The sequence below is a fragment of the Schistocerca gregaria genome, chromosome 2 (assembly GCF_023897955.1).
Source record: "Schistocerca gregaria isolate iqSchGreg1 chromosome 2, iqSchGreg1.2, whole genome shotgun sequence".
In the NCBI taxonomy this organism is placed as follows: Eukaryota; Metazoa; Arthropoda; class Insecta; order Orthoptera; family Acrididae; genus Schistocerca; species Schistocerca gregaria.
In genome coordinates this window covers 130,711,311-130,738,574 of record NC_064921.1, presented here as the reverse complement: position 1 = coordinate 130,738,574, position 27,264 = coordinate 130,711,311, and positions in this window count along the sequence as shown.

The window sequence follows — 27,264 nt, the reverse complement described above, 5'->3', positions numbered from 1 at the left end:
AATTTAAGGGGGGAAAGGGACACGTGGTGAACGTGGTTTTAGGAGTTTCAGGAGATATTGCTCTGACGCTGTGTGAACATTTACCTGAGGGCAAGAACTACAGGATATTTTACGATAATTGGTTCAGCTCTTTAGAACTATTAGACGTTATCAAACAGAAAGGTATTTTATGTGTTATGACTGTTTGTTCAGACAGAATGTCACTAAGCCCCATAGCAGAAGAATAGGAGCTGAAAGAGAAAGGAAGAGGAGCAGTGGTTTATAGTATTAATGAAACACCGAACATAATAGCAGTAGGGTGGTATGACAATAAAGCTGTGCAACTGGTTTCCACATATGCAGGTATAGATGCACAAGATAAATGTAAGAGGTGGAATAAAAGGGAGCTAATCAGTCATTTCAGGTAAATCTACCACTGATTGTGAAGGAATATAATGAACACATGGGAGGAGTGGATTTATCAGACATGCTGATAGAACTTCATAGGATAAAAGTCCCTTCCAAAAAGTGGTATATGTGAATAGCTTATTGGTGCTTTAATGTTGCAGTTGTAAATTCGTTGTTGCTTTATAGACTTCACTGGAATCAGTGAGGTGCAACATTTTATCTTTCTCTTCTGGATTTCAACACTCATATTGCTTCTGGTCTTACTATGGCGGGAAATGTTGTTCGTCGTAAAAGAGGAAGACCTTCTACAGAAGATATACAAGCTCCAAAGAAGGATATGGTAGTCTCCAGGTCTATTGCAGATGCCAGATATAATGAAGTTAATCACTGGCCTCAACAGACCCACCAGAAAGGCCGCTGCAAGCTATGCCCTAAAGGATTCACCGCTGTGCACGAAATCTAAAGTGTTAGTACGTCTAACAGGTGACAAAAAATTGTTTTATGTCTTTCCACACCAAGTAATAAATGAAGGTATCTGTAACTTACATTGAAAACATGTTTACGTGATGCTGTATAAGAAAAAGTTAGAAATGGTCATGTCATGTGATTCTTCTTGTTGCGAATGATATTTTTCCTTGTATCACAAGCATATCTTGCACTTCTATTCAATTCTTAAAAATAAAAGATTTTATCAAATACCTAAAAATAATTTTGTTGAGTACTAATGTTGCCATATGGCAGCATTTTCTTTAAGTTGGATGGGGGAAAATTTAGGACAACTTCAAATTATATTTCCAAATCCATCCTAGATAACATATTTTAAAGCAAATATTATTTTTAAATCACATATAATGTCTCTGGGATGAAAGGGTTAAATTATTTCTTTTACAACAATCATGTATTGAACAACTATGAATCGCTCCACTTGACCATCCGATGAAATTCATTAAATTTGTAAAAATTAGTTTTTCAAAATGTATCAGTGAGAAGTCTCATTTAATAGGTATTTAAAATTAAGTATGAGATGGTTTCTTTCTTACTTTTTCACATTATCCAAAACACATTTTTTTACATTTAGTACTGTGGTTATCATTATGAAAATGATTTTTTAAACAGACTCAAATTTATTTAGCTCTTGACAAGCTTTAGGTTTCTTTTCTGGTGTATAAGTTTCTTGTTTTTCTTCATTTTAAATTGACAATAGTAGTTTCGAATGTTCTTCACTTGGAATTCGTTGTAAATATAATATAATAATATTTATAAATATTTTTCCACATACACAAGGAATTTGAGTATCATTATTATTTTGTACATGGTATTCATTTATACCTTGTCTGCGCATCGTTCTATATCCATCTTTTGTATATTTATGTGAAGTTAAGTTATCAGTTGACTTCTCAGATTTCCAATAGTTACAAAATTTGGATCTGAATTTTTCTTCAATGTGCGCCACTTACATGGGAAGAAATGTTAGGTTTGTGAAATAGTTATATTTCTCTAATTTTTCTGTTGTACCTTTTTATATATTTATTACATTATGCAATAATGTTGTACATTTAATACCAAATCAAGATAAATCAACTGTACCAGCTGTAAAACCTTCTTGTAAATTCATTATATTCATAAAAAGTATCATGGTTGAAAAAAACACATCATTCCATTAACATACCTGTATGCAGAAATCAATCTGGTAGGTAAGCTTAGGAACTCTCTAGTTATAAGTTCTTGTGGTTTATATATAAAATTACATTCATCTAATTCCACATAGACAAATTCATTAAAGAATAAAAATGATCTAACTGGATAAGTGTTGACTAGACAATTTAATAAAAAGGTTTTACATAATCCTGTACTAGATATTCACTTTGAATATCCTGGAATTAATTGTAAGGCTCGTATATTTCTCATACATATCATATTGTCAACGAATAAAGTATTTCACCACTTGCTCTTTGATAAATTCCACATACTTTTTTTGTTGTTGTAAATCTTGAGGTAAAAATTTTAACCAATTAGTTATGAACTGCATATTCATATCATCACCTATCTATAGCTACTTCTGATAAAAATACAAAGAACCCTATTTATAATTAATAAGATAGCAAATTTATTAATTTCACATAGTGCTTTAATTGATTTGTTTAAATTAGCTGTTGGTACAATTGGTGTAAATTTTGGTATAGTCATTTGTGTTGTTATTCTTTAACCATACAAAATTTGGATACCATCAACATCATCTTTAAATAATCCTAAATGTGAACCATTATGTAATAGCTACATAACTGCTTCGTAACATCTGTATGATATAAACCAAATGAGCAACCAGTTTAGTGAACTAAAACTTCAGATAAATTTGTTTGACATTTTGGTGTATTTTTACCAACTTCCATACCCCAACTCTCATCTTTATCCTTATGAATCTCTATAGGATTATTATTGTTATTTGGAAAAAAAGCATGACCTATCATATTGCTTTTTCATCCGGTTCCTTTGAACATTGATGACCAGATATTTTATGTGAATCTACTCATTTTACCTTGTAATTAAAATTTCAATAGTATTACTGTCATGAGCAAACTGAATATTAATATATTTTCCCCATATATGAATTTCTGCCACTTTTACTTCTAACATTTTTTATTTGCCCCTTTATAATTCCATTTTACAATTTTTCTGTTCCATTTATACATGCCCAAATCAGTCTACAATTTGTTACTCCACTCACACTCACCATGTTACAAATGCAAGTCGTTCACTCAATTATAACCACGGCTATGCATTGGACAGCATCTGCAGCATCACCTAATTGTCTGACAGATGGTTGACATGAGGCTGTTTTAAGTATGTAGAGCATGCCATAAGCAGTTGTGGTGGAGTCAGAAGTTGAGTGGAGTGAGACCTTCAAAAATTATAAACAAAAAGTGTTTTTTATTTCACAAAAGTGACTGGAATTCAGAGCCTTTAAAACTGGAACATCTAGCCTTAGCCTTCTGTATCCCTTAAACAATGAAACAAAACATCTAAGAAACAAAATTTAATAATGATTCTATATTAATTAAACTATTATAACCATTATAGAAATGGTTCACTGGAAGAAAGTTGAGAAATTAGAAGAGTTAATAGCAGTTAGTGGACATGCAATTAATGAAGATCAGAAGCAGCTTCCACTTACTCTTCTGAGGTATCCACAGATGCTACACGTAATTTCGTGCACATATTTTATGCATTCGCGATATATAGAATATTGGCGCTCCCTACAGCCAACTGCTAAGGTGGTACTCTGAATTGCCATACTCCCCAATTATCATGATGGGCATTTCTCTTTCTCTCTCTCCCTCTCCTTCTCTCTCTGTCTCTTTATCTCTCTCTCTCTATCTTTTATGATTCTTTCTTTTGTATATTTTCTTTGATAAAAACTTTCTCTTCAATTTACATCTCTAAGCACTTTTCAGAAACACACAAGGCTACATGAACATAACGCTGGTACTATAACAAAGGGTAAGCCTTTATCATGATATTCAATACAATACCAAAATTTTTGCTTTTTGTATTTACCATACCTGTATATGTGAGCTCAGTTAACCTACATTTTTTAACAGTAAAGTTTTCCTCAGTAAACCATTGCATCCAAAGACGATATTAGTATTGCTGTAAAACTCTTTTAACATCACAAAAGTGGACTTCCACAAGATGGCTGTCGTATGCCCTGTGAACAGTGCATAGAAAATATTGAAACTAGTCCCCCATTTTTCGTTTCTTGATTGTACATGTTACGACACTGCCGCTAGGTACATCATACTACAGGTGTATTTTACAGTAACAATCCTCATCGTCTCGGAGCTCCATCGCGTCTGGCTAAAACTCGGTACTCCATACCTACCCGTTATAATGGCCCAATGTAGCTCACTACTGGAATCAAATATCAACTACAACACGCAACTCATCCTTACAAGAGAAACTTATCCACCGTCTCATCCAGTGCACTCATTATCTTCCAGTACTGCCTCAAGTGTTTGAACATCACCCACAATTCGTCCACATACAAACGTATATTTCTTCCTTCTGCACCAGCCCAGAGTTATGAAAGTGATTGTCACCCATGCAAGGAACGTCTTGATGCGCGAAATGTATAGTCGACCTTTGAGGATCTCACTCTTATAAATGTTATTATGTGTAACTTTCTTCACTCTGTACGTTCAACATTGGACGTAACAAAATTTATCTTACAAATGTGCATCAGGGATGTCGTTCGAATTTATTACGTCTTTAGCATCGACTATTTGCAGCACATTTATCAAACAGTATCCACACATACCACTGATTGTACTTGCCAAATTATATCATTCTAGAGCATATAGTTCGGAAGATACGATGTCGTAAACTGGTTTCTGTTTAATGTTGAGCGCAAATTACCCATACTATAGTCTTTCAATGCTTGATAATGAGAGCACTTAGCTACTTCCAACACACTTTAAGTATAATATCAACACTTCCAAAATTTTTTCTCACTTACTTGCACAAAGTCAAATGTATAACACATCAAATTCATATGTGCAGTAATCATTCCTTTGACGTGGTTGTATTCATGGAGCTTGCTACTGTATTTTCTACGGGAGTTCGATTTTTTAAAGAGTCGAGGGTTTGTTGGTAGTTTCATAAGAAGAAGCGTGCATGTATGCAAAATCTAAAATTCCCTTGCCTTTAGGTGAGCTGAATAAGAGAGAAAACAAAGTGAACTGAGCGTCTGGACTACCTTGGTGTTACCTTCTTGTAACCTGTTATGCAGAGACACTCCTACAATTTACGCAGTGTGTTCTATTTTGTACACGACCATTAAAGTCTACATCTGGTTCTATGTGTCCTTCACGAGATTAAGACCTGAACTGTTCACTGTGACCAGCTTGGGGTCTGTTTAGCTATCATCCGAGCTGCCTCTGCTAAGCTGAGGCGAGCCACTACGTTCACACCGAGTCGTTCGCCGCTAGTGGGAATGGAGCGTCATGCGGTGGAACAGGTAAGCTTGTGACATGCATGTCGACTCTCATGTATATGTACCTCATAATACTTTTTGTATCACTAACTGAGCCCTCTAGCCCTGTTCCACAAGCGATTAGCGCGTAGGAATAACGATTGTCGGTAAGCCTCTGTTGTTGTTGTTGTTGTCTTCAGTCCTGAGACTGGTTTGATGCAGCTCTCCATGCTACTCTATCCTGTGCAAGCTGCTTCATCTCCCAGTACCTACTGCAACCTACATCCTTCTGAATCTGCTTAGTGTACTCATCTCTCGGTCTCCCTCTACGATTTTTACCCTCCACGCTGCCCTCCAACGCTAAATTTGTGATCCCTTGATGCCTCAAAACATGTCCTACCAACCGATCCCTTCTTCTAGTCAAGTTGTGCCACAAACTTCTCTTCTCCCCAATCCTATTCAATACCTCCTCATTAGTTAAGTGATCTACCCATCTAATCTTCAGCATTATTCTGTAGCACCACATTTCGAAAGCTTCTATTCTCTTCTTGTCCAAACTAGTTATCGTCCATGTTTCACTTCCATACATGGCTACACTCCAAACAAATACTTTCAGAAATGACTTCCTGATACATAAATCTATATTCGATGTTAACAAATTTCTCTTCTTCAGAAACGCTTTCCTTCCCATTGCCAGTCTACATTTTATATCCTCTCTACTTCGACCGTCATCAGTTATTTTACTTCCTAAATAGCAAAACTCCTTTACTACTTTAAGTGTCTCATTTCCTAATCTAATTCCCTCAGCATCACCCGATTTAATTTGACTACATTCTATTATCCTCGTTTTGCTTTTGTTGATGTTCATCTTATATCCTCCTTTCAAGACACTGTCCATTCCGTTCAACTGCTCTTCCAAGTCCTTTGCCGTCTCTGACAGAATTACAATGCCATCGGCGAACCTCAAAGTTTTTACTTCGTCTCCATGAATTTTAATACCTACTCCAAATTTTCCTTTTGTTTCCTTTACTGCTTGCTCAATATACAGATTGAATAACATCGGGGAGAGGCTACAACCCTGTCTCACTCCTTTCCCAACCACTGCTTCCCTTTCATGCCCCTCGACTCTTATGACTGCCATCTGGTTTCTGTACAAATTGTAAATAGCCTTTCGCTCCCTGTATTTTACCCCTGCCACCTTTAGCATTTGAAAAAGAGTATTCCAGTCAACATTGTCAAAAGCTTTCTCTAAGTCTACAAATGCTAGAAACGTAGGTTTGCCTTTTCTTAATCTTTCTTCTAAGATAAGTCGTAAGGTCAGTATTGCCTCACGTGTTCCAACATTTCGACGGAATCCAAACTGATCCTCCCCGAGGTCCGCATCTACCAGTTTTTCCATTCGTCTGTAAAGAATTCGCGTTAGTATTTTGCAGCTGTGACTTATTAAACTGATAGTTCGGTAATTTTCACATCTGTCAGCACCTGCCTTCTTTGGGATTGGAATTATTATATTCTTCTTGAAGTCTGAGGGTATTTCGCCTGTCTCATACATCTTGCTCACGAGCTGGTAGAGTTTTGTCATGACTGGCTCTCCGAAGGCCGTCAGTAGTTCTAATGGAATGTTGTCTACTCCGGGGGCCTTGTTTCGACTCTGGTCTTTCAGTGCTCTGTCAAACTCTTCACGCAGTATCGTATCTCCCATTTCGTCTTCATCTACATCCTCTTCCATTTCCATAATATTGTCCTCAAGTACATCACCCTTGTATAAACCCTCTATATACTCCTTCCACCTTTCTGCCTTCCCTTCTTTGCTTAGAACTGGGTTGCCATCTGAGCTCTTGATATTCATACACGTGGTACTCTTCTCTCCGAAGGTCTCTTTAATTTTCCTGTAGGCAGTATCTATCTTACCTCTAGTGAGATAAGCTTCTACATCCTTACATTTGTCCTCTAGCCATCCCTGTTTAGCCATTTTGCACTTCCTGTCGATCTCATTTTTGAGACGTTTGTATTCCTTTTTGCCTGCTTCATTTACTGCATTTTTATATTTTCTCCTTTCATCAATTAAATTCAATATTTCTTCTCTTACCCAAGGATTTCTAGCAGCCCTCATCTTTTTACCTACTTTATCCTCTGCTGCCTTCACTACTTCATCCCTCAGAGCTACCCATTCTTCTTCTACTATATTTCTTTCCCCTATTCCTGTCAATTGTTCCCTTATGCTCTCCCTGAAACTCTGTACAACCTCTGGTTCGTTCAGTTTATCCAGGTCCCATCTCCTTAATTTCCCACATTTTTGCAGTTTCTTCAGTTTTAATCTACAGGTCATAACCAATAGATTGTGGTCCGAGTCCACATCTGCCCCTGGAAATGTCTTACAACTTAAAACCTGGTTCCTAAATCTCTGTCTTACCATTATATAATCTATTTGATACCTTTTAGTATCTCCAGGGTTCTTCCACGTATACAACCTTCTTTCATGATTCTTAAAGCCTCTGTATTCACTCAAATTTCTCGAATTTTCTCCTCGTGGTCACTAAGCGAGGCATACGTGGAGGAAAGTAATATGTTATCCGACTCCTACCGCAATGGTCTCTGTCCTAATTTTAGTGGTAAATGTCTCCGTGATGCACAACACCACTCTTGTAACGTCTGCCTATGGAGTTTGTTGAGAATTTCCGTAACGATGTCGATCCGGTTAAACGATCCTGTAACGGAACGGGCCACTCTTCGTCGGATCTTCACTATATCTTCTATCAGTACTACCTGGTAGAGATGCCAGATACCTCAGTACTCAAGAAACGGTCGAACAAGTGCCTTATAAGCCACTTCCTTAGTGGATGAGTTACATTTCCTAAAGATTCTGTCTATGAATCTGAGTCTGCCGTCTGCTTTTCCCGCTGTTTGCTTTATCTGGTCATTCCACTTAAGGTAACAATGGGTAGTTACTACGAGATATTTTAAGGTACATACTGTTTCCAACGCTTTGTCATCAGACGTGTAGCTGTGAAGTAGTGTATTTCTTTTCCCATGTATGCGTAATGTGTTACGTCTATCGACGTTCAAGGCCAACTGCAAGAGCCTGCAATATTCAGCAGTTGATTGGAGGTTAGTCTGCAAGTCGTTACTATCTGCTGTCACTGATCCTTTTTTTATAGGCAACTGCATCATCTGCAAATAGCCTTAAAGAGCATCCGATGTTTTCTACTAGCTCATTTATATATATTTTAAACAGTAAAAGCCCCATGACGCTTCCTCTGGATACTCCGGAAATTAGCTTTACATCTGTTGATTATGTTCCATTAACAACGACGTGTTGTGTTCTATCCTTACGATATATATTCCAGCCTGAACTTAAGACTTCATTGCCATTAACACCCAGTTTTAACTAACAGTCTGTTCCTAATACTATTTATGTGTTACAACTTAATTCTGGATTCTTTCAATGTTTCAAATGGCTCTGTGAACTATGGGACTTAACATCTGAGATCATCACTCCCCTAGAACTTAGAACTACTTAAACCTAACTAACCTAAGGACATCACACACATCGATGCCCGAGGCAAGATTCGAACCTGCGACCGTAGCAGCCTCGCGGTTCTGGACTAAAACGCCTAGAACCGCATGGCCACCGCGGCCGGCTGGATCCTTTTCTTGGATGCTCCTGCAGCTTACTAAAATCATACTAACCATTTATACCTCTGATCTGGGACGACGAACATTCTTTGGGGACGTTGTGGCTAACTTATCGGGCAAATCGTCTTTCATCCCAAGGGAGGTTTCCTAAAAAACATAAAAAAAAACAGCGTGCACTCCACACGCACTCCACTGCCCTAGTAGCCCCTTCCTACGTTTAGTGGACACCTGACATATCAAGGGGAATCATAATATTCTGTACCCGATAGAGAAGGTCTAGGAATTTGCATCCGATACCGTCGCAGGGTCATCTGAGCCTCTGGTTTACACCTTCCACTCTGCTTCAAACCAGAGGACCTCGGTCAATACTGGGTACGATGCTACAAATAGACAGCTTAGCCTAAACCCCACGTGAGATGCTAACTGCCTTCACCAAATCAGCCATCCACCGAAAGGAGCTAAGTATGTTCTCAGAATCCAGGCGGCAGGCGTCATTCGTGCCGACATGTGCTACTATATTTAGCCGGTTGCACCCAGTGCGCTCGATAGCCGCCAGCAGCGCCTCCTCCACGTCACGGACGAAACCCCCGACAACGGTACCGCGTGCACAATGACATTCTTTCCGCCTTCCCTGCTGTTTCCTTGAGGGACGCCATCACCCGTCCATCATTTGAGTTCCCAATGACAAACATACCCACTCCTTGTTCTTCTCTGGACTGGGCAGGAAATCGGCATCTTACCCAATAGGAGAAGCATCTCATGATGGCTCAGATTTATCAACTCCAGGTAGCACCTCGTATCTGTTGCTAAGGCCGTTGGCACACTGGCTGTGCATCAGAACGTTGAGCGTTGATCGTGCCGAGTTTCTGACGTTATAGCGTGGAATACCACATTCGGGAGTCCTTCCGAACGTGCAGAGCAATATCTGGCAAGTCAGATATTCTGAGCGTGCGCCTGAGCGTTGACGAATGAGGTGGCACAACGCCACCTACGTCACATGCACGCCATCTCCCTTCAGCACAGAGTTGTAAGGCGCCATATTGGCATTCATTTCAAGCCTATTCGTATATACGCCGTTTCTGAGCACCAGCAAATTGAGAATCACTGGAAAACCCTTTGTTAGCTATATGATTCGTTCCAATAAAATAATGAGAAACATCATATTCGTTGCAAAAGAATTATTGTAACTTGCGTATTATGAGTGTATAATATTTGAAGGCACCGACACACTGAAGATCCACCCAAAACCCATTGTTCTTGGTACAGTTTGTTAGAATTAAATTTCAATCAGTGACATATCTACGATTAGAGTTTTCAGTAAGTAGTAATATGCTATGATTAATTATAAGCAGTGTGTTGCTGGTTTAGCGTAGTAGGCAGCGTCGCTGTTACCACATGTTGCAAGGATTCTTCTACTGGGTAGGAACAGTGATCAAGTAAGGTTGACCCCTGGGGTTTAACTAAACTGTGGGAATGATTAAATAATTTTTATCTTACGTGGAGAGGTTTTGCAAAATTGTATCGCACTGTTTGTAATGGAACTTTTATATGGCTGTGTCTTTATTGATTGTACATGGTACTTTTCTTTTCGTGGACGATGGAGAAAATGTGCGTTTTACTAGATCAAACGTGGGACTTTTACGCGCGCCCGTTTAATAAGCCGGTCGGTGTGGCGGAGCGGTTCTAGGTGCTTCAGTGTGGAACCACGTGACCGGTACGGTTACAGGTTCTAATCCTGCCTCGGGCATGGATGTGTGTGATGTCTTTATATTAGTTAGGCTTAAGTAGCTCTGAATCCTAGGGAACTGATGACCTCAGATGTTTTGTCCCATAGTGCTCAGAGCCATTTGAACTATTTGAACCGTTTAGTAAACGGTGTGATTTACTAACTAGAAACATCACGGAGCTGCTGCTGGAGTGTGTTGTGATCACTTATCCCACGTTGGGGCCCACGTACAGAATGTACAAGTCGCTTCATTTCTGAGCGTTCAGCAGCACGTTGAACTTACCATGCTCAACGCTGACGTTCGACAGCACGGTCTGTGTGCCGACAGCTTAAGGCATAGGGAGCGAGCCGCGCAACCTGCTCCGTCTTTCGCTTTCCGCTCAGTGACACGAGAACCCTCCACTGTCTTCCAGCCACTCTCGAATGAGGACTGACCGATCAGATGTAGCAACTTCCAGGGCACCAGCGGACTCCAATGGCACCACAGGTGTCGCAGATCTGGTCACCAGCGCTTCGATGTCGCCGCAACTTTGAGAGTTAATCATATGCATGACTGTGATAGCCAAGGCAGCTTCCAGCTGTTCACGGACAGAAGCCAATTGTGATTGTGTCCGCTCACAAGAAGCAGAGTCCCTAGCCATATCGTAGTTCGTAAAAAATAGATGTGAGGTCCCAAATGGCACTACTGAGTTTGGAAGATAAGCAAAATATAACGAGGAGAATAAGGAAACACTAAAAACTGCTGTGCAGGATTCTCACTGTTCCCTAACACGGCAAGCTCTTAAACAGAATTAAATTTCTCTACTGAAGTGGATGTATATACAGTTACTCGGTACTAGGAACTCTGATTACTCAAAAGCTACTGCATAATTTAAGTAAGCAAACTCGAATGCACTGATCTAAACTCCAGGCTAAATTTCTCTACTGAGATGGAGGGTTTTACAGTTACCCGTTACTATAAACTCTGATTACTCAGAAGCTACTGCATGATTTACGTACGCAAGCTAGAATACACTGATCTAAACTGTATGCTGTTTAACAGCACGAGATTTAAACTTCGTGGCGTGACGTGGATCTTATGGCTGTGGGATAATTAAACTAGGAAGCAGCCTACACAAGGGCATGCACCAAGATTTACGCTAAACCAAAAGCTTAAAGAAATTTATTAACCACTGCTCTACACAGTAAATCCACAGGTACAGTTCAGTTCTTTGCAGAAGCACATAAATAAAGAAATACTCAGAAACAACACAAAACTACATTGTATGAGAGACAGACTGTTTTTTGTTCACATAAACACATTTGTATGAAATTATTGATCCTTGAAGCAACAAGCTAACGGACTATCGTAACACTCATTTAATTTCGTTTATCATTTATTTACCTCGATGTGTGAGATTTCAGTTTTCTGTCTTCACTCAGTCTGTCACTGGCACTGCAAAGAGCAGGTTGAGGGGGTGCCATTCTCGATTGCTGCCGTTCATGACTCGTTATCTGCCTACGACCTATTATCAGTGATGTTCTACTCTCAGTAGCTTTGTAATTAACTGTGGTGAGACTGGATAACATTTATTGGAAGATTAAACTAAAGTAAAAGTAATATCAGCCATTTCTAATTTGTATGAGTGTGTGCTGAAAAGCAGTGACTCTAGATTTTTTATGTGAAAAATCATAAAGCTTCTTACATAAAACGAACGTTATTTACATTTTGTATCTTTATTTTCTATGTCTGTACCTTTATTAGTCAGCATAGTAACCCTGGTGACGGACACATTTTTGTCAATGAGGGACCAGTTTGTTGATGCCATCACTGTAGAGTGTTAGGGTTTGTTGATAGGGTCACATCACATCTGCTTGCACCGCTTCAACATTATCAAAGTGAAGATGTCGAAGGTTTAGTTTAAGTTTTCGAAAGAGATGAAAATCGTATGGGCCGAGTGGGGACTGTATGGAAGATGACCGATGACAGGGAACCCCGGGTGTCAAATTGTTGTAGAAGTCACAACGCTGGCTACTGGTAAGGCATGTTAACGCTAAATGAAAGGTTGCTCATGTTTCGAAGACACTCTTCGAATATGAAATTCGACGACAGCAAGCAGTTCCTCACTCTCCGTCGTAGTCCCGTTATACACCGCCATGTAACAAGTTACAATTCGGAAACCTCTAGCAGCGGAGGGCTCCATAAACGTATACATGAAGAATAAAGATATAGAATGTTAACGAGGTTTGCAGCCAGTCTGGATTGTTATGTGACGAAGTGAATCTGCAAACACAGCTCACTCTCGGATGATTAATTATGTATCAAAGAAATTAATTACCTAACCAACACCGAGAATAGTCTCAGTTAATAACATTATTCTTATACACGTGACTTTTGTCATTTGGTCATTAACACATTTTTTTGTTATATTTTGTGCTACAGATGATGTAAGGAGGATAATGTTGGGCGTCGCCAGGTATTGGTTGTTCAACGAAACTACGTAGCAGTGGTGCAGCGAGTCCACGTCATCCGACCATTTGTCTGTAAATCGCGGGAAATCCAAAGTAACTTGAACGAACTATCTGCCTCTACACCTATACTCTATAAGCCGCGTTATTGTGTGTGGAAGAGGGTACTCGTGATACATGTATCATTTCCCTCCTTGTTCCATTCTCGGACAGTGTATGGAAAGAACACGTTTCGGTAAACCTAATTTCTTTGTTTTTCATTCTTTAGTGAGGCTTCTATGCAAAAATAATAAGGCGCATGATTACTACCATTCTCCGAACGCAGCCTCTCGGAATTTGAACAGCAAATCTCTTTGTGAAACACAATTGTTCTCTCAAAGTGTCTGCCACTTGAGGTTGTTAAGAATTTCCGTTAGAATCTTGTACTTAGCAACGACCCCTCGATAAAGCGTGCCCCTCTTCTTCGCAACACCTTTCTCTTTTCTAGCATCTCGTAATGGTCCAATACAAATAAGAAATTCTCATCAAATGATCAGACGAATGTGTCTTGTTTCGTGGATGAGTTAACATTTTCTTCAGGTTGCTCCAATAAATCTCAGCCTGCCGTCTGCTGGCTACTCTCGAGTATTTTCCTGTTCTTATTATATCCAGCGATCTACCACCAGTCCTGTTACAGAAAACTAATGGCGGCGGTATTCTATGAGTATGAACAGTTTATAGCGTTTGATGTTCTACCCCACGGTGCAACGATCAACTCTGGAGTTTATTGTGCTACCATCAGGAAATTACTGAACAATCAACTTCAAGCTGTTCATCGCCACCAAAATGCAAACGAACTTCTCCTTCCTCATAACAACAGAAGGCTTCACAAAGGCCATGCACCCAAGAGCAACTCACAAAACTTGATAGGACTGCTTCTTCTCATTTACACTACAGCTCGGATCTCGCAACTCCCGGCTTCAGTCTGTTTGTCCCAATGAAGAGCCCACTCTGCGTGGAGCAATATTAATGGCGATCGGTGATGATAAGGTTGGATTGCTGTTACAGTAGCAACGAAAAAACATGCCAAATTTAAAAGAACGCAAAATCCCCAGGATTGGCAAAGTTTTGCAGAAGTTAGATATATAGGGTGTAATTCGAATCGAGGTGCTTTTAAAAACTTCATCCACGAAACTTTGTCTCAGAACCTGGCAGAGGACCCAAAGAGATTCTGGTCATACATAAACCACACCAATGGCGAGACGCAAACAATACCTTCACTGCGCGATAACAACGGTGAAGTCACTGATGGCAGTGCCACTAAAGCCGAGTTATTAAACACGGTTTTCCGAAATTCCTTCACCAAAGAAGACGAATTAAATATTCCTGAATTCAGTCGAGTAATTCGAATCGAGGTGCTTTTAAAAACTTCATCCACGAAACTTTGTCTCAGAATCTGGCAGAGGACCCAAAGAGATTCTGGTCATACATAAACCACACCAATGGCAAGACGCAATCAATACCTTCACTGCGCGATAACAACGGTGAAGTCACTGATAACAGTGCCACTAAAGCCGAGTTATTAAAGACGGTTTTCCGAAATTCCTTCACCAAAGAAGACGAATTAAATATTCCTGAATTCAGTCATGAACAAATGCCAAGATGAGAAACATAGAAGTAGATATCCTTAGTAATAGACGGAAAGTCATCGAGTAAAGCAGAAGTAATATCTGGCGTTCCCCAAGGAAGTGTTATATGCCCTCTATTGCTCATGATCTTTATTAATGAATTAGGAAATAATCTCAGTAGCCTCTTAGATTGTTTGCAGATGATGCTGTTATTTATCAACTTGTAAAGTTATCATATAACCAAAAAGATCTGCAAAATCATTTAGATATGATAACCGTATGGTGCGAAAAGTAGCAATTCACCCTGAATAAATAAAAGCTTGAAGTTGTTCACATTAGTAATAAAAGAAATCCGCTAAATTTCGATTACGGGAAAAGTCACACACATCTGAAGGCTGTAAATGCAACTACATTCTTAGGGATTACAAATATAAATAACTTAAATGGGAATGATCACGTAGATAATGTTGTGGGTAGAGCAAAGCAAAGAGTGCGATCATTGGCAGAACACTTAGAAGGTGTAACAGGTCTACTAAAGAGACTCCTTATACCACCCTTGTCGACCTATTCTGGAGTATTGCTGTGCGGTGAGAGATCTACAGGAGGTGGGACTGACGAATGACATACAAAAAGTTCAAAGAAGGGCAGCTCGTTTTGTATATCACTAAACACGGGAGATAGTGCCATAGGCATGATACGTGAATTGGACTGGTAATCATTTAAACAAAGGCGTTTCTCGTTGCGACGTTATCTTCTCATGAAATTTAAATCACCAGTTTCCTCCTCCGATTGCGAAAAAATCCTGTTGCCATCTATCTACATAGGGAGAAATGATCATCAACATAAAATAAGAGAAATAACGACTCGCACAGAGAAATTTAAGTGCTCGTTTTTCCGGCGCGCCGTTCAAGAGCGGAATTGTAGAGAGACAGCTTGAATGTAGTTCACTGAACAATCTGACAGGCACTTCATTGTGAACAGCAGAGTAATGGTGTAGATGCAGATGTAGATGTGGAGGTTACTGATGCAGGAAGACGTTGGCCGCGACGTCGACAAGTAGAGTGTCACCATGCGGGCATATACGCCCTCCCAATGAGGTGGCGTAAGGCCGTCACAATGAACGGAAATTTTGTTGAAAACTGTGATTCTGTAGCCAAAGGAGGGATGAATAATATGGTATATTGGAATCTAAAATAAAACGAAACAATCTTCAGAAATAAAGTGTAGCATCACTTTTCGAACGTCCTTTGTATAATTACGAGTACATCGTTCGCACATGTTATTGGGGCTACATAATGTTGTAATTTGCAATATTGGGAGAGAACATAGCTTGATTTGATATAGTTTATTTCAAGAACATGTACGACAGTATCTAACTGTAATCCTCCGATTCTCAGATCTCCTATAAATATAATTACACCTCAGTCTCGTCGACGTACACCGAACATGCTCCAATTATAATTATACAGCTGTACACCGGTTTGTTTCACATACCTTACAAACAAATGTGGAATCCTGGTATTAAAATTGAGTGTGTTCTCAGTTCTCAGTATGTCGACGTAACTGATGTGTCATTATATATCTGGGGGGTCTGAAAATCTCAGGATAACAGCTAGTTACCGTCGAAACTTGTGTTGAAATAAACAATTTCGCGTCATGCGATCTTAGCGCGCGCGCGCGCGCGCATTTGTGTGATGTGTGTGTGTGTGTGTGTGTGTGTGTGTGTGTGTGTGTGTGTGTTGGGGGGCTTATGGGAGCTCAAAGTCGAGGTCATCAGCGCCCCGACGCACATTTAAGGAAATGAATGTGAACAAATTTACTAAAATGGAAGCACGATCTTGGCTTTTTATATTACAAACTATAATGGTTAGTCTATAAATAACGTATACACTGATGTAATGCCGTTTAGGACTCCGTCGATAGACACCTGGACTTGTACCAGCTATACCCAGTATATTGTAAACAGTAACGGATCTGCATAGTTCCGATGGACCTCAAGCCGTAAGCTTTGAGCGCTGTCTGCTAGCATGTGCTGAAACGAGCCATCAGGTCCGCTGTTCGCCAAACTCTGTTTTCTTCCCTAAACCACGGTGCTGGACTGTAACGAAGTCAAGGTGCTCTGGATCTCACAGACAATCGTAGGTAGATGAATGTCGTACATCTCTGATTCCATAATCCGTATTGGTTTCTACAGAAGAAGTTCCTAATGTCCATCATAAAACATGCTCTTCAATTCTACAACGAAATATCGTCGGTTACGTGAGTTATCTTGAAAGCGAGCTTGACTGCCCTTTTTTCACTCGATTTGTACATTTTGATGCTCCAACCACCTGCTACCAGCTGCTGTTGTGGTCTGTACTTTACTCGTTGCTGCGTGTGATTTCTGTTCTAGAAGTATCAGAGATTTCCATGCAGTAAATATATCCCATGGCTTCGAACTGTAAGTTCTCATCGCTCTGCTCGATAGTCTGGAATTGGCCCAATGGGGAAGCTTAAATTGGAGCTGAGCCTTTATATTAGACTGAGTTAATTTTGATTACTTCTTCTCGAATCTTTACTTGTTATTAAGTTGGTAAAACGATAAATGTTGGAGAAACAAAAAATTGGCTCTAAGCAATATGGGACTTAACATCTGAGGTCATCAGTCCCTTAGACTTCGAACTACTTTAACCCAGCTAACCTAAGTACATCACACACATCCATGCCGGAGGCAGGATTTGAACCTGTGGCCGTAGCAGCAGCGCGATTACGGTCTGAAGCGCCTAGAACCGCTCGTCCACAGCGGCCGGCGCTGGCGAAACAGCAGCATGTTGTACAAAAACCACAATTCGGAGTCATGCGTTGTACGGTGAATAGAGAAACAAAATTATTCATATGGAGCCTTCAGGCGACATATCGACCCGAAGCGGTGAGTATGGGAATGGCAAAACTGCTCGGCTTGCTGTACGAATTTCTCGGGGACACATCGTTTTCATCATATGCCTTCCGTATTCTTCAGTCAGTAGCATGGCGATCTGAAGCAGGCTGAAAGGAAACATTCATGAACCACAAAGAGTAGGCTTTGATTCAGGAAACAACCCTCCGTCGGCACGCGGCATTTGTCAGACTCATTACAGTGCTGGGCTATAGAATTTTAGCGTCAGCCTTACCAGTAAAACGTATTGGCGTAGAACAGATAGGATGCAGGCAACACGACGGCTTAGCAATTGGCTCAACATGTGACTTCGAATCGCCTGTTTGGTTTGAACTGTTTTGTCGTGGTATGGCGGATGAAATACGCGTGCGGACAGATAGTTTTTTTTTGGGGGGGGGGGGGGGCAGGGGCGCTAGTAGTGTCTGCTTATACCGTGTGGTTTTGTGTTGGGCTTGTAGAGAGGGTTTCAGATTCTGATGGTGTAGGCACGTTACTGAATCCACACGTCTAGTTAACAGAAAATAATGATCTTACGCTTGACTTTCCTTACACTCCTAATCGACCAGAGCTTAAAGATTATCTTTGGTTGTCTTAGTAACGACAGTAAACAGCGATTACAGCTTATGCGTACTTGGAATTACTTGACGCTTGACACTACTTTCACTCCTACTCAGCTTGTGCTTAAACATTATCTTTGGTTGTCTTAGTAGCAAGACTAAACAATGATTACAGGTAATGTGTATGTGGAATTATTAGCAAAAGATTCTTCCTATCGACATTTATTTTTCTCTGTTTATTTAGTGAACATTAATAGTAATATCACTGATATAAGAAAAGATAATACTTACGAAATACTGTACGTCTGAAAAAGTTAGTTCTAAATTAAAGCTGATTGTTTCAGCGTAAGTGTTACAACAGTTGTATTAATAATTAAAAGTGATCTACAAGGGGGTACCAGATTTATAAGAGCTGTGCAGCCGATAACACGGTAAAGAACTATAGACTAAAGTTTCACCATCGCCAGGTCCCAACTAGTGCGTACCAACTCCCCTCTAGGTGGTTTTGCTGTTTTAAGTTGCGCTGTATTGGTGGAGCCATATTTCCGTTACTGCGTTTTGTCAATTGTTGTGCCCAGTGACGTGCTGGTGGCGTCTTGAGTTCACGGTGCGAAGGATGTGAGCGGTCTGTCCTTAGTGACCGGTGTAAACTGTCTATGCTGTTTATTCTAAGGATTAAGTGGTGGGTCAAAGCTGACGCGGGGAATCGGTCCATGCGCCAATCACCAAATATACGGCTGTTTCTCTGCGTATGTCGCACGATTTCCGAGGGTAAGATTAGAAACATATGCAAGTGCAGATCTTAAATTGTTGAGAGAGAAACGATTTGTGATTATAATGTTATCCTCACAAATATTAGGTTGTATTTCGAAAGTGACACGTTTGTCCCTCGTGAGGTTAAGTACGAACCTAAGAGCACTGCTCAAATTGTTACGAGCGAAACGAATACTGATGATATTTCTAATCTTTGGTCTCAAAGTTTGTTTTTTTCATTTCTCAAATGTGACGACGTGGAGACGCGGCGTATTCGAAATGGATTCCTGTTATAGTAGACTTGTTGTTGTTAGCGGTCGCTGAGGATTTGCGGTGCACGTTTGGGTTTGCGATTTGGCTTGTAGTAAAGGTGCAGCTGAATAAGATCCAGCTTTTAGTGATGATTAGTTACCAATTTTTTTGTTTTTGAACAGTTACTTTTTGTTTACAGCTTGGCTTTTTAGATTGCATGTTTTGTGTTTGTCATTTGTTTGCATGCCGTTTTGCTTTGGAGTTGTATTTGTATATTTTGTTGTGCACAGTACCGATTCTGTGGGACCATCTTTGATTAATTTGGAGTTGTATATGGTTGGTAAGAACGTCTTTAAAATCTTTTTCATTCGGTGTGGAATTGTAGATTGTTTATGGAAGGAAAACTTCTTTGAAATGAGGTTCTCAGTTTTCCGTTTAAGGAAAAGTATAGAACAGAGCTAAAATTTTAATTAATATTGTGTTTATACTGGTTGCTGGTGAGGAGGAAAGTTAATTATTAGTATTTTTTTAACAATCTCATTCGTAAGCAGCCGTATCAGAGTCATCACAATTGCTCAAGAAAGCTATAATTAAGGTTTACTTGTTTATTCAGAATCGTAAGATGACTCTCCTTGTCCGCAGTCTCGATGATTCGAAGCGAACTGAAATCCTGCTTAATGAAATGTCTTGGTTTTCTTGCGTTGCAGTCAGTCGGGAAACCTCAGATCAAGCGGAAAGTTTACTTTGATAGAGCTTAATTATCCGATGAAATAATGAAGGCCTTGGATCTAATAATTGCAGGTTCGTTTCCAATTCATCGGAAGTTTCCTTCTGATTACCAACGAAACGACACCTTCGTGCAAATTTCCAATTAGAGAATACATATATAATGAAATTCCTTACACACCTTTGATGTAAATGTTCAGTATATATTCTCTTCATTAGCATACAATATATTTGCAATCTCTTTCTTCCAGTAATCTCGATAGCAAAATTCCAATTATTCAATGCGGCTATTCGGCACGGAGAAGATCCTAGAAGTCCTCTCAACACACCAGAGAGAATATTACAAAGAGTAATTACGCGCTCATGGAATAGTAATAGTACTGTACTACTTTGTGCATCGATTCTGCTAGTATATACTCTCCTGGAAATGGAAAAAAGAACACATTGACACCGGTGTGTCAGACCCACCATACTTGCTCCGGACACTGTGAGAGGGCTGTACAAGCAATGATCACACGCACGGCACAGCGGACACACCAGGAACCGCGGTGTTGGCCGTCGAATGGCGCTAGCTGCGCAGCATTTGTGCACCGCCGCCGTCAGTGTCAGCCAGTTTGCTCCATCGCAGTCTTTAACACAGGTAACATGCCGCGACAGCGTGGACGTGAACCGTATGTGCAGTTGACGGACTTTGAGCGAGGGCGTATAGTGGGCATGCGGGAGGCCGGGTGGACGTAACGCCGAATTGCTCAACACGTGGGGCGTGAGGTCTCCACAGTACATCGATGTTGTCGCCAGTGGTCGGCGGAAGGTGCACGTGCCCGTCAACCTGGGACCGGACCGCAGCGACGCACGGATGCACGCCAAGACCGTAGGATCCTACGCAGTGCCATAGGGGACCGCACCGCCACTTCCCAGCAAATTAGGGACACTGTTGCTCCTGGGGTATCGGCGAGGACTATTCGCAACCGTCTCCATGAAGCTGGGCTACGGTCCCGCACACCATTAGGCCGTCTTCCGCTCACGCCCCAACATCGTGCAGCCCGCCTCCAGTGGTGTCGCGACAGGCGTGAATGGAGGGACGAATGGAGACGTGTCGTCTTCAGCGATGAGAGTCGCTTCTGCCTTGGTGCCAATGATGGTCGTATGCGTGTTTGGCGCGGTGCAGGTGAGCGCCACAATCAGGACTGCATACGACCGAGGCACACAGGGCCAACACCCGGCATCATGGTGTTGGGAGCGATCTCCTACACTGGTCGTACACCTCTGGTGATCGTCGAGGGGACACTGAATAGTGCACGGTACATCCAAACCGTCATCGAACCCTTCGTTCTACCATTCCTAGACCGGCAAGGGAACTTGCTGTTCCAACAGGACAATGCACGTCCGCATGTATCCCGTGCCACCCAACGTGCTCTAGAAGGTGTAAGTCAACTACCCTGGCCAGCAAGATCTCCGGATCTGTCACCCATTGAGCATGTTTGGGACTGGATGAAGCGTCGTCTCATGCGGTCTGCACGTCCAGCACGAACGCTGGTCCAACTGAGGCGCCAGGTGGAAATGGCATGGCCACCCGTTCCACAGGACTACATCCAGCATCTCTACGATCGTCTCCATGGGAGAAAAGCAGCCTGCATTGCTGCGAAAGGTGGATATACACTGTACTAGTGCCGACATTGTGCATGCTCTGTTGCCTGTTGTTCTGTTAGTGTGAACATGTGATGTATCTGCCCCCAGGAATGTGTCAATAAAGTTTCCCCTTCCTGGGACAATGAAATCACGGTGTTCTTATTTCAGTTTCCAGGAGTGTAGATGCTCCAGTAGGAAACGTAATTCACTCGTACAATTGTGCAGGGATAATTAGCAGAATATTAAGAGATAGTACAGAGCCATCGGCGTTCTTACGTGTTTAATGCAGGAATGTTGTCAGAACTTGCCCTAAAGTACGATGGGAGCAAAATAAGGTGTGCCACCTGTGTACGATACGCAGCGAGTAATAGAGCAGCAGCCAGACGGCGTGTTTTGACGTAATACGTTCGTATAAGAGGTGAAACATCGCCTTAAAATGGTATTATAAATTTATTTGGCCCACATTTGCGTCGTAGCTGTTTAAACAGTGTTGCATCTGTAAACCAAGAGACAGTCACAATCCACGATATGTAAGAAAAATCAGTCAAATACTTCTCTGCTTCGTATTGCTACGCAATCGATCTGCGTGACCACATTCAGTGAGTGGGTCATTGTTTTTTAATTATATTATGGGAGAAGGTATCTAGAATGAAGGAGATGAGGTACTGGCGGAATTAAATCTGTGAGGACGGGACGTGAGTCGTGCTTGGGTACCTCAGTTTTTAGAGCACTTGCCCGCGAAAGGCAAAGGTCCCCGAGTTCGAGTCTCGGCCCAGCACACAGTTTTAATCTGCCAGGAAGTTTCAGGGGAGAACGTAGGTGGATGTGAGTTAATATATCGAACATGTGACTCCGTTGTGAATAAACATTGATTCACTTACTCACTGAGCTTGCGCAGATCGATTATAAATTCATTTCATCACCACATTTGATACCCATCACGTCTCTGCAATTAATCCTTGAGACATGTACCAATGGACCACGTCGCCGTGCAGAACTAAATCTCTTACATGAGTCAACTTTATATCACTTGCTGCGATATCACAAAATATTTCACTGGAAACACATTACCACACCAAAAAACAGTGAACAACCCAATGGTTCCAATTATGCTTCTAGAAATACGTTTGGTCTGTTCCCGCCTCTCATTCATTATGTCGAAGATCCGTCCCATTGACTACGCGAAACTAACGCTTTGTCGACGTACGAGCGGCATATAAGCAGCACTGTGAGTGCCTCTGTCTCTGATTTAGAATATTCCCGATGTTTTTGATACCAGATGCATAGCTCTAATTTGATGCTATTATTTTTACATATTTGACGTCAGCCGACACATCGTGTCCTTTTGGTTATTTTGGTTTATATGTTTTACTATTTTCGTGATTTTGTAGTTTTTACTTGATAATTTAATTTCTCAACGCCCAAAAGCTCTAATTTGCCTCAGTTACCCTTTCACACTGAATATTTATTATTCGAAATTGGTACGATTCTGTAACTGATTTTCATATTGTGGCGCATAGAAACTGGATTTTCCTCGAGCTGATGAATATATTTTAAATCAGAGTTGTGTTGCTTTTTGGGGCTTCTGATGTCATCAATCAAAGTGGGTCGGTGGTATACAGGGCTCTCGCTTATCCCAGTAATTCACGAGGTACTAGGGACTCATACAGCGATATTCCTGTCACCTCGAGGACCCTGTCCAATTTATGTTACGGCCGTTAACGGCTGCAAATCAGTTTAGTAGCGATGTAATGGATTATTATGTCGCAAGTGGCCAATTATCTGATGTGTGAGGTAAATTTAACGGTTGAAATGTTACAGCAATAGGGTGTGCTGCCGTAAGGAGCAAGCAGCTCACAGTGTTAGCCACAAATGTAAGATTCGCTGCTACATTACGGTGGCAAAGGTAAATTCGCTACATTCGAAAGACCTTGTCACTGGAGAGCAATACGTGTAAACGAGCAATTTATTATGAAGGAAACAGCAACATTATCATTGAAAGAGACTATTACATCAGTGTATAATAGTTCAGATAAACTTCCCAAGTGACTCATTACTTTTGAGGAAATAAAGAACGAAGTAAAACTCAGTCTCCTGCTACAGAATTTTCCTCTCTGACATTAATTCAGAGCCCAAAACCCTATTTAAAATATTAATCATTGTAGGAGAAACGGTACGTCATAAGATGATACTTCCGCAATATAAGCAAAATGGACACATGCTCTGCGAGTTGTGCATAGGTTTTACAGCAGAGCATACGTGCGTAGCAGCAATTGCTTCGTTTACCTGTTTGTGGTTGCATCGATATGCTAACCAATTATTATTCGCACAACGGAGTACAGTGATATGCAGCAGACTCTCGTCATGCTTTTGTTACGACCAGTTGGTGTGTCAACACATCTTGTATTTCGCACCCACATTGTTCACAGGTATGAGAAAAGGTGGCCATTAATCAATAAAAACTAACCGAGTGCCATGAATACTTGGTACTGTCGATGTCAAATGTCGATTAGCATTTATTTTCTATACAGTTTACGATTATATTACAAATGACTCACTGCGTTAATGAGTAAGCGTCGGGATTAACTTGTTATCCTTTGATGCAGATACCTGTTAGCCACGCTGCTCGTTTAAGTGTTATCATTAGTGTGAAGGACATTGCTTTTGAACTTGCTAAATTTTGAAAGGCTAGTTCCTTGAGCTCTAAATGCTTGCATTGGTGTACGAATAGCACAATAGTTTTTGTATATTGCTTAAATGAATTTCTCTCTTGAATAACAAAAAGATATAGGAATTATTCGGGCATGACGTCTATCGAAGGAGAGGTAGTGACAGACGTAGCTCGCCTTGGGGAGAAAACAGTACGAGTCTTATTACGAAGGAACCATCCCTGCGGTTGCTTTAATCTATTTATAGAGACCACCAAAACTCTAGATATTGATGAACGAATAGTGACTTGTACCAGTCAGTCCAAATGCGAGGCCCGTGTGTTACGGTAATGCCACTTCAGTAGAACTAAAATAAAAAGAAAACAAAAACGAGACTGTGTTATCCCATTACGCCGAAGTTTTATTTAATCGAAAACTGTGGTTTCAGGTGGTACTGGCAGCGGCATCGCGGGTGAACTATTTAGCAGCCAGACTGGATTCTGCAGACACCGAGTTGACGGCGACGCCCGCAACGTGCAGCGTATGATTTGGTGGCTACGAAGAGCTGCACGGTGTGGAGTCTGGAGCCTCCGTGGTTGGCGGGGAGGCCGCTGCAGTGACCTGACGACAAATTTAAATTTCACAGTTAAAAACGTGATCACATTATGGTGGATTGATATGTTATAATATGTAAAGAAAACTGCTAAATTATGGTAGGTCTCGAAGCATATATACGGTCGATCCCTCTATCGACGTTGTTCAGATTGCAAAATAGAGGTGAAGCGCAGTTACTAGTTTATAGCCATTGGAACAAGTGTAAGGAGCTTTGTAGTTATGGGCCAATAAAGTAGTGCAATGACAATATTTTTATAAATTATTTTGCACCACAGATACAGGTTCAGAGGAGGAATGTTTCTGACGCCCCTACTCATCAACCCAAGGATACCAAGTATCGGCAATATGAATTTAAATCTGAAAACTACCAGAAACGTCTCACTACCTTTATCCTACTCCCTGAGTACAGTCCCTTCTGATAAAATGGACTACAAAATCATTATGTCATGGTGGGGGTAGTTTTGTAAGTATCAGGATGTTACTACATTATAATGTCTATTATACTGCCCATTATACTGACCTAAGTACTACGCTTAAAGCAACCGAGAGAATTATGACTATTGGTATATGCACTTATTACAGAGTCGTAGAGTTTCTTACAACAAGTTCTGGAAGGTGTTGAATTGAAATTCGGACGGCGTCATGGATAATTATATGACAGAAGAATAAACGTCGATGTAGTATAAAGAAACGGAACCAAAATATCAAGTAAAAGCAGCGTGGGATCAAGGTGAAAGTTACTGAAATCTTGATAACCATTTCATGTGCGAGAGCAGATAGACGAGAATGTTTTCTGAGCAGCTCTCCATACTGTGAAAGAGTAGGCAACCATACTGTATCGTTGATTGTTGAAATTAAGTAGAAGTTATTAACAGTAGTGCGAAAAAATAAACTGCCACAAAACTGTCGTATCTGCTCACAGTTCAAAACTCTTATTCAAAGGCAATATTGGAAACGTCGTGATAACCACCCACAGCTGAAGATAACAAAATTTATGGTCGATCATAGAATTTTGTGTCTTGTGCGTTTGTCTATGTACCTAATCTGACAGCATATCAGTAGTATTAAAAACTCACAATTCTAGAGTCGGAAACATAACGCAAAAGCAGATAATCGTTTTTAAAGGAATTACCATGTGGCCAGAAAACGGGAAATACACTTAGCTTCCAAAATCTACGGTTCTCTATAGTGATCAGAGTTTCGCTCACCGTTGCGGTGTGGCTTTCTTCTTCTCACTGCAGTCGTCTCTGCATTAGCTCCACAAGAAACGCGTCAAGCGTAAACTGACGCACCTGTTGGAAAAGTACTCATTAGTTTTCTGATATCGAACGTGTGGAGTATTATATGAAATGTGGTAGTTTCTAAAATGTCAGATTGTTAGGAAGTGTTACATTTTGCATGAATTTTGCATTTATTGATGTTATGTATACAGTCACTGATTTTCATATTCAAGTAACATCGCTACTCTGTCCATGTCTGACTAACTAGTAATACTAACAAAATACTAATAGCTCATGATCTCCAATATCTGTTCTAGGCGAGTGGGTATTGAAGCTCCTCTGGGACTTATTCCGAGTTGTCGTTTCTGTTGTATGCACAATATCTCAACGACCGACATAGCCGTCTCCTTCAGGTCCTCCGATGTTCCCTGACTGGTTGGAGTCCAGGGGGTGAATAATGTAAGAGCATGACTCGATGCACCCGACGAAGACGGCTGGGTCGATCAACGAAGAATTGTGCACAAAATGCAAACAACAACTCGGTAAAATACCCGGCAGCAAAGCATTAACTTCTATCACGTTCGTGAGTGAGTGATCATGTGAACTTGAAACGAGAAATAGAAGTTGAAACCAAATGCTATTATTCCGTATACAGATCTAATTTACACTCACTGGAGCAGCGCGGATTTCTTTTTCCTCCTGCAGCCGCCTCTGCAGCAGCTCAACAAAAAACGCGTCGAGTGTAAGTCGACGCTCCTGTTGGAAAATAACTTATTAGTTTTATGACATAGAGCTTGATTATAATTCAGAGATAGGGCTAGTTCTTAATATCTAAAGGTGTTACGAACTTTTACATTTGTTAATAATGTATGGGCCTCTACACAGCGATAGTGACTATACATCGATTGCCTGTAATAGCCAAGTTAGACCTCTGTTCTTCCCACGTTCCCTACCATTATCTTACGAACGAAGCACCAGAGGAACTACTCAAGGTACAACGTCACCATTGTCTTTCTATTCTGTGTTCCGGGGTTTTCTTTCTCTGGAAAGAATGTAAGTAGAACAGTGACAATTTTCAGTGGCAGTTCACGTTTCTCCATTCTCTGACTTCCCCAAAACACAACATTAGGCTTATAAGTCTGAAATTCAAGAACAGATTTCCTTTGGTCATCAGACA